Source organism: Chiloscyllium punctatum, unplaced genomic scaffold (genome assembly GCF_047496795.1).
Source record: "Chiloscyllium punctatum isolate Juve2018m unplaced genomic scaffold, sChiPun1.3 scaffold_1146, whole genome shotgun sequence".
Taxonomy (NCBI): Eukaryota; Metazoa; Chordata; class Chondrichthyes; order Orectolobiformes; family Hemiscylliidae; genus Chiloscyllium; species Chiloscyllium punctatum.
The window spans coordinates 17,927-27,500 of NW_027310880.1; positions in this window are offsets into that span (position 1 = coordinate 17,927).

Here is a 9,574-nt window from a genome sequence, read left to right on the forward strand (position 1 = left end):
TTTTTCTAAGTTTTTCTGGTTACTCATTTCTTCTTTTTAAACATTTTTCTAAGTTTTTCTGGTTACTGATTTCTTCTTTTTAAACGTTTTTCTGGTTACTCATTTCTTCTTTTTAAACATTTTTCTAAGTTTTTCTGGTTACTCACTTCTTCTTTTTAAACATTTTTCGCCGTTTTTCTGGTTACTGATTTCTTCTTTTTAAACATTTTTCTAAGTTTTTCTGGTTACTCATTTCTTCTTTTTAAACATTTTTCTAAGTTTTTCTGGTTACTCATTTCTTCTTTTTAAACATTTTTCTAAGTTTTTCTGGTTACTGATTTCTTCTTTTTAAACATTTTTCTAAGTTTTTCTGGTTACTGATTTCTTCTTTTTAAACATTTTTCTAAGTTTTCCTGGTTACTCATTTCTTCTTTTTAAACATTTTTCTAAGTTTTCCTGGTTACTCATTTCTTCTTTTTAAACATTTTTCTAAGTTTTCCTGGTTACTGATTTCTTCTTTTTAAACATTTTTCGCAGTTTTTCTGGTTACTGATTTCTTCTTTTTAAACATTTTTTCGCAGTTTGTCTGGTTACTGATTTCTTCTTTTTAAACATTTTTCGCCGTTTTTCTGGTTACTGATTTCTTCTTTTTAAACATTTTTCGCCGTTTTTCTGGTTACTGATTTCTTCTTTTTAAGCATTTTTCTAAGTTTTTCTGGTTACTCATTTCTTCTTTTTAAACATTTTTCTAAGTTTTTCTGGTTACTGATTTCTTCTTTTTAAACATTTTTCTAAGTTTTTCTGGTTACTCATTTCTTCTTTTTAAACATTTTTCTAAGTTTTTCTGGTTACTCACTTCTTCTTTTTAAACATTTTTCTAAGTTTTTCTGGTTACTGATTTCTTCTTTTTAAACATTTTTCGCCGTTTTTCTGGTTACTGATTTCTTCTTTTTAAACATTTTTCTAAGTTTTTCTGGTTACTCATTTCTTCTTTTTAAACATTTTTCTAAGTTTTTCTGGTTACTGATTTCTTCTTTTTAAACATTTTTCTAAGTTTTCCTGGTTACTGATTTCTTCTTTTTAAACATTTTTCGCAGTTTTTCTGGTTACTGATTTCTTCTTTTTAAACATTTTTCTAAGTTTTCCTGGTTACTGATTTCTTCTTTTTAAACATTTTTCGCAGTTTTTCTGGTTACTGATTTCTTCTTTTTAAACATTTTTCTAAGTTTTTCTGGTTACTGATTTCTTCTTTTTAAACATTTTTCTAAGTTTTTCTGGTTACTCACTTCTTCTTTTTAAACATTTTTCTAAGTTTTCCTGGTTACTGATTTCTTCTTTTTAAACATTTTTCGCAGTTTGTCTGGTTACTGATTTCTTCTTTTTAAACATTTTTCGCAGTTTTTCTGGTTACTGATTTCTTCTTTTTAAACATTTTTCTAAGTTTTTCTGGTTACTCACTTCTTCTTTTATAACATTTTTCTAAGTTTTCCTGGTTACTGATTTCTTCTTTTTAAACATTTTTCTAAGTTTTCCTGGTTACTGATTTCTTCTTTTTAAACATTTTTCTAAGTTTTCCTGGTTACTGATTTCTTCTTTTTAAACATTTTTCTAAGTTTTTCTGGTTACTCATTTCTTCTTTTTAAACATTTTTCGCAGTTTTTCTGGTTACTGATTTCTTCTTTTTAAACATTTTCCTAAGTTTTCCTGGTTACTGATTTCTTCTTTTTAAACATTTTTCTAAGTTTTCCTGGTTACTCATTTCTTCTTTTTGATCATTTTTCTAAGTTTTCCTGGTTACTGATTTCTTCGTTTTGAACATTTTTCTAAGTTTTCCTGGTTACTCACTTCTTCTTTTCAAACATTTTTCTTCGTTTTTCTGTTTACTCATTTAGCACTTTCAGGCACTTTCCCATCATTTCCTCGTTCCCGATTTCACCCTTTAAAACGCTTTCGGGCATTTCCCTAAGTTTTGCGGTTCACTCGTTTGGGACTCACTGACACCTTCTCTAGCTTCCCTGCTCACTTTTTTCGTACTGTTGAGAAAATTCGAACCCTTTCCTTAACTATGCCGGTTACTGACTTCACCGCTTCAGACCCTTGTCCCCGTAATGAAAGATACCATTTCCCACCGTGGGAAATGCACGAAAATCGGACTGAACACGGGGGAGGCTCCCCCCTCGAAGGCGAGACCGTCGGCAGAACCGCCGGGTCAAACCCGGCCGAGCTACCCGGCTTACAAGTCTCAAAGTCGGTATGAGCAGTCACGTCCACCCCCATTCCCTTTTGGACCACTTCCCACGGTTCCAAATGCATGAAAATCGGCCTGTACACGGGGGAGGCACCCGCCTCGAAGACGAGACCGTCGGCAGAACCGCCGGGTCAAACCCGGCTGAGCTACCCGGCTCGGAAGCGCCAAAGTCGGGTTGAGCAGTCACATTCACTCCCATCGACGTTTGGACCACTTCCCACGGTTCGAAATGCACGGAAATCGGCCTGTACACGGGGGAGGCACCCGCCTCGAAGAGGAGACTGTCGGCAGAACCGCCGGGTCAAACCCGGCTGTGCTAACCGGCTCGGAAGCGCCAAAGTCGGGTTGAGCAGTCACATTCACTCCCATCCCCTTTTGGGCAACTTCCCACGGTTGGAAATGCATGGAAATCGGACTGAACACGGGGGAGGCTCCCCCCTCGAAGGCGAGACCGTCGGCAGAACCGCAGGATCAAACCCGGCTGAGCTACCCGGCTTACAAGTCTCAAAGTCGGTATGAGCAGACACGTCCACACCCCATTCCCTTTTGGACCACTTCCCACGGTTCGAAATGCATGAAAATCGGCCTGTATACGGGGGAGGCACCCGCCTCGAAGACGAGACCGTCGGCAGACCCGCCGGGTCAAACCCGGCTGAGCTACCCGGCTCGGAAGCGCCAAAGTCGGGTTGAGCAGTCACATTCACTCCCATCCCCTTTTGGACCACTTCCCACGGTTCGAAATGCACGAAAATCGGCCTGTACACGGGGGAGGCACCCGCCTCGAAGACGAGACCGTCGGCAGAACCGCCGGAACAAACCCGGCTGAGCTACCCGGCTTACAAGTCTCAAAGTCGGTATGAGCAGACACGTCCACCCCCATTCCCTTTTGGACCACTTCCCACGGTTCGAAATGCATGAAAATCGGCCTGTATACGGGGGAGGCACCCGCCTCGAAGACGAGACCGTCGGCAGACCCGCCGGGTCAAACCCGGCTGAGCTACCCGGCTCGGAAGCGCCAAAGTCGGGTTGAGCAGTCACATTCACTCCCATCCCCTTTTGAACCTCTTCCCACCGTTGGAAATGCACGAAAATCGGCCTGTACACGGGGGAGGCTCCCCCCTCGAAGGCGAGACCGTCGGCAGAACCGCCGGGTCAAACCCGGCTGAGCTACCCGGCTTACAAGTCTCGAAGTCGGGTTGAGCAGTCACATTCACTCCCATCGACTTTTGGGCAACTTCCCACCGTTGCAAATGCATGAAAATCGGCCTGTACACGGGGGAGGCACCCGCCTCGAAGTCGAGACCGTCGGCAGAACCGCCGGGTCCAACCCGGCTGAGCTACCCGGCTTACAAGTCTCAAAGCCGGGTTGGGCAGTCACGTTCACCCCCATTCCCTTTTGGATCACTTCCCACGGTTCGAAATGCACGAAAACCGGCCTGTACACGGGGGAGGGTCCGCCCTCGAAGGCGAGACCGTCGGCAGAACCGCCGGGTCAAACCTGGCTGAGCTACCCGGCTTACAAGTCTCAAAGTCGGGTTGAGCAGTCACGTTCACTCCCATCGACTTTTAGACCACTTCCCACGGTTCGAAATGCACGAAAATCGGCCTGTACACGGGGGAGGCACCCGCCTCGAAGACGAGACCGTCGGCAGAACCGCCGGGTCAAACCCGGCCGAGCTACCCGGGTTAGAAGCCTCAGAGTCGGGTTGAGCAGTCACGTTCACTCCCATCGACTTTTAGACCACTTCCCACGGTTGGAAATGCACGAAAATCGGCCTGTACACGGGGGTGGCATCCGCCTCGAAGACGAGACCGTCGGCAGAACCGCCGGGTCAAACCCGGCTGAGCTACCCGGCTTACAAGTCTCAAAGTCGGGTTGAGCAGTCACATTCACTCCCATCGACTTTTGGGCAACTTCCCACGGTTCGAAATGCACAAGATTCGGCCTGAACACGGGGGACGCTCCCCCCTCGAAGGCGAGACCGTCGGCAGACCCGCCGGGTCAAACCCGGCTGAGCTACCCGGCTCGGAAGCGCCAAAGTCGGTATGAGCAGTCACGTTCACTCCCATCCCCTTTTGGACCGCTTCCCACGGTACGAAATGCATGAAAATCGGCCTGTACACGGGGGAGGCACCCGCCTCGAAGACGAGACCGTCGGCAGAACCGCCGGGTCAAACCCGGCTGAGCTACCCGGCTTACAAGTCTCAAAGTCGGGTTGAGCAGTCACATTCACTCCCATCGACTTTTGGGCAACTTCCCACGGTTCGAAATGCACAAAATTCGGCCTGAACACGGGGGACGCTCCCCCCTCGAAGGCGAGACCGTCGGCAGAACCGCCGGGTCAAACCCGGCTGAGCTACCCGGCTTAAAAGTCTCAAAGTCGGTATGAGCAGTCACATTCACCCCCATTCCCTTTTGGACCACTTCCCACGGTTGGAAATGCATGAAAATCGGCCTGGACACGGGGGAGGCTCCCCCCTCGATGACGAGACCGTCGGCAGAACCGCCGGAACAAACCCGGCTGAGCTACCCGGCTTACAAGTCTCAAAGTCGGTATGAGCAGACACGTCCACCCCCATTCCCTTTTGGACCACTTCCCACCGTTGGAAATGCACGAAAATCGGCCTGTACACGGGGGAGGCACCGGCCTCGAAGACGAGACCGTCGGCAGAACCGCCGGATCAAACCCGGCCGAGCTACCCGGGTTAGAAGCCTCAGAGTCGGGTTGAGCAGTCACATTCACTCCCATCCCCTTTTGAACCTCTTCCCACCGTTGGAAATGCACGAAAATCGGCCTGTACACGGGGGAGGCTCCCCCCTCGAAGGCGAGACCGTCGGCAGAACCGCCGGGTCAAACCCGGCTGAGCTACCCGGCTTAAAAGTCTCAAAGTCGGGTTGAGCAGTCACATTCACTCCCATCGACTTTTGGGCAACTTCCCACCGTTGCAAATGCATGAAAATCGGCCTGTACACGGGGGAGGCTCCGCCCTCGAAGGCGAGACCGACGGCAGAACCGCCGGGTCAAACCCGGCCGGGCTACCCGGGTTAGAAGCCTCAGAGTCGGGTTGAGCAGTCGCATTCACCCCCATCCCCTTTTGAACCTCTTCCCACCGTTGGAAATGCACGAAAATCGGCCTGTACACGGGGGAGGCACCGGCCTCGAAGACGAGACCGTCGGCAGAACCGCCGGATCAAACCCGGCCGAGCTACCCGGGTTAGAAGCCTCAGAGTCGGGTTGAGCAGTCACATTCACTCCCATCCCCTTTTGAACCTCTTCCCACCGTTGGAAATGCACGGAAATCGGCCTGTACACGGGGGAGGCTCCCCCCTCGAAGGCGAGACCGTCGGCAGAACCGCCGGGTCAAACCCGGCTGAGCTACCCGGCTTACAAGTCTCAAAGTCGGTATGAGCAGACACGTCCACCCCCATTCCCTTTTGGACCACTTCCCACCGTTGGAAATGCACGAAAATCGGCCTGTACACGGGGGAGGCACCGGCCTCGAAGACGAGACCGTCGGCAGAACCGCCGGATCAAACCCGGCCGAGCTACCCGGGTTAGAAGCCTCAGAGTCGGGTTGAGCAGTCACATTCACTCCCATCCCCTTTTGAACCTCTTCCCACCGTTGGAAATGCACGAAAATCGGCCTGTACACGGGGGAGGCTCCCCCCTCGAAGGCGAGACCGTCGGCAGAACCGCCGGGTCAAACCCGGCTGAGCTACCCGGCTTAAAAGTCTCAAAGTCGGGTTGAGCAGTCACATTCACTCCCATCGACTTTTGGGCAACTTCCCACCGTTGCAAATGCATGAAAATCGGCCTGTACACGGGGGAGGCTCCGCCCTCGAAGGCGAGACCGACGGCAGAACCGCCGGGTCAAACCCGGCCGGGCTACCCGGCTCGGAAGCGCCAAAGTCGGGTTGAGCAGTCACATTCACCCCCATCCCCTTTTGGGCCACTTCCCACGGTTCGAAATGCATGAAAATCGGCCTGTACACGGGGGACGCTCCCCCCTCGAAGGCGAGGCAGTCGGCAGAACCGCCGGGTCAAACCCGGCTGAGCTACCCGGGTTAGATGCCTCAAAGTCGGGTTGAGCAGTCACATTCACCCCCATCCCCTTTCGGCCCCCTTCCCACGGTTGGAAATGCATGAAAATCGGCCTGTACACGGTGGGCGCTCCCCCCTCGAAGGTGAGACCTTCGGCAGAACCGCCGGGTCAAATCCTGCCGAGCTACCCGCGTTAGAGGTCTCAATGTCGGCTTCAGCAGTCACATTCAATCCCATTCCCGTTTGGACCTCTTCCCGCCGATGGAAATGCACAAAATTCGGCCTGAAACGCGGGGCGCTCCCCCCTCGAAGGCGAGACCGTCGCCAGAACCGCCGGGTCAAATCCGGCTGAGCTACCCGCGTTACAGGTCTCAAAGTCGGGTTGAGCAGTCACGTTCACCCCCATCCCCTTTCGGACCCCTTCCCACGGTTGGAAATGCATGAAAATCGGCCTGTACACGGTGGGCGCTCCCCCCTCGAAGGTGAGACCTTCGGCAGAACCGCCGGGTCAAATCCGGCCGAGCTACCCGCGTTAGAGGTCTCAATGTCGGCTTCAGCAGTCACATTCAATCCCATTCCCGTTTGGACCTCTTCCCGCCGATGGAAATGCACAAAATTCGGCCTGAACACGCGGGACGCTCCCCCCTCGAAGGTGAGACCTTCGGCAGAACCGCCGGGTCAAATCCGGCCGAGCTACCCGCGTTAGAGGTCTCAATGTCGGCTTCAGCAGTCACATTCAATCCCATTCCCGTTTGGACCTCTTCCCGCCGATGGAAATGCACAAAATTCGGCCTGAACACGCGGGACGCTCCCCCCTCGAAGGCGAGACCGTCGCCAGAACCGCCGGGTCAAATCCGGCTGAGCTACCCGCGTTACAGGTCTCAAAGTCGGGTTGAGCAGTCACGTTCACCCCCATCCCCTTTCGGACCCCTTCCCACGGTTGGAAATGCATGAAAATCGGCCTGTACACGGTGGGCGCTCCCCCCTCGAAGGTGAGACCTTCGGCAGAACCGCCGGGTCAAATCCGGCCGAGCTACCCGCGTTAGAGGTCTCAATGTCGGCTTCAGCAGTCACATTCAATCCCATTCCCGTTTGGACCTCTTCCCGCCGATGGAAATGCACAAAATTCGGCCTGAACACGCGGGACGCTCCCCCCTCGAAGGTGAGACCTTCGGCAGAACCGCCGGGTCAAATCCGGCCGAGCTACCCGCGTTAGAGGTCTCAATGTCGGCTTCAGCAGTCACATTCAATCCCATTCCCGTTTGGACCTCTTCCCGCCGATGGAAATGCACAAAATTCGGCCTGAACACGCGGGACGCTCCCCCCTCGAAGGCGAGACCGTCGCCAGAACCGCCGGGTCAAATCCGGCTGAGCTACCCGCGTTAGAGGTCTCAAAGTCGGGTTGAGCAGTCACGTTCACCCCCATCCCCTTTCGGACCCCTTCCCACGGTTGGAAATGCATGAAAATCGGCCTGTACACGGTGGGCGCTCCCCCCTCGAAGCTGAGACCTTCGGCAGAACCGCCGGGTCAAATCCGGCCGAGCTACCCGCGTTAGAGGTCTCAATGTCGGCTTCAGCAGTCACATTCAATCCCATTCCCGTTTGGACCTCTTCCCGCCGATGGAAATGCACAAAACTCGGCCTGAACACGCGGGACGCTCCCCCCTCGAAGGTGAGACCTTCGGCAGAACCGCCGGGTCAAATCCGGCCGAGCTACCCGCGTTAGAGGTCTCAATGTCGGCTTCAGCAGTCACATTCAATCCCATTCCCGTTTGGACCTCTTCCCGCCGATGGAAATGCACAAAATTCGGCCTGAACACGCGGGACGCTCCCCCCTCGAAGGCGAGACCGTCGCCAGAACCGCCGGGTCAAATCCGGCCGAGCTACCCGCGTTAGAGGTCTCAATGTCGGCTTCAGCAGTCACATTCAATCCCATTCCCTTTTGGAACACTTCCCGCCGTTAACAATGCACGATATTCGGCCTGAACACGCGGGACGCTCCCCCCTCGAAGGTGAGACCTTCGGCAGAACCGCCGGGTCAAATCCTGCCGAGCTACCCGCGTTAGAGGTCTCAATGTCGGCTTCAGCAGTCACATTCAATCCCATTCCCGTTTGGACCTCTTCCCGCCGATGGAAATGCACAAAATTCGGCCTGAACACGCGGGACGCTCCCCCCTCGAAGGCGAGACCGTCGCCAGAACCGCCGGGTCAAATCCGGCCGAGCTACCCGCGTTAGAGGTCTCAATGTCGGCTTCAGCAGTCACATTCAATCCCATTCACGTTTGGAACACTTCCCGCCGTTAACAATGCACGATATTCGGCCTGAACACGCGGGACGCTCCCCCCTCGAAGGTGAGACCTTCGGCAGAACCGCCGGGTCAAATCCTGCCGAGCTACCCGCGTTAGAGGTCTCAATGTCGGCTTCAGCAGTCACATTCAATCCCATTCCCGTTTGGACCTCTTCCCGCCGATGGAAATGCACAAAATTCGGCCTGAACACGCGGGGCGCTCCCCCCTCGAAGGCGAGACCGTCGCCAGAACCGCCGGGTCAAATCCGGCTGAGCTACCCGCGTTACAGGTCTCAAAGTCGGCTTCAGCAGTCACATTCAATCCCATTCCCTTTTGGAACACTTCCCGCCGTTAACAATGCACGATATTCGGACTGAACACGGGGGCCGGTCCGCCCTCGAAGTCAACACCGTCCGCAGAACCGCCGGGGCAAATCCGGCTGAGCTACCCCGCCCCCGAACACTCAAAGTCCCTCTGAAGCCTTGCATTCGCCTCCTTGGAAAATTGACGTCAAACATTACCAAAATCGGGGGCACGAGCACTAAAGCTAAGTCTCACCCTTTCCCTATCCCTAACCAGGAACCGAACGCCCACCCTCAGCCTCACACCAACGCCGGTGCCACTCCAGACAGACACACCCTTCAAAACCACACCCATCCGGCCATGCAACTCAAAAAGGGTCCAAATTCAGAAACACCCCCTTCAAAAGGCACTCCATCCTCGGCCACACCACCGGGACATGCTCCCCTCGGCGATAATTAAGCCCCCACCACTATTTGAAGCCAACCGCAGCCGCAACTCGAACGGAGAAATCAGTAACCAATTCAAAAATGCGCTTGGTTACTGATTTCTACTGAGCCGAAAAAATTCTAAGTGTCGGTGGTTACTGATTATATACCAACCCGAAAAAATTCTAAGTGTCAGTGGTTACTGATTTATACCAACCCGAAAATATTCTAAGTGTCAGTGGTTACTGATTTATACCAACCCGAAAAAATTCTAAGTGTCAGTGGTT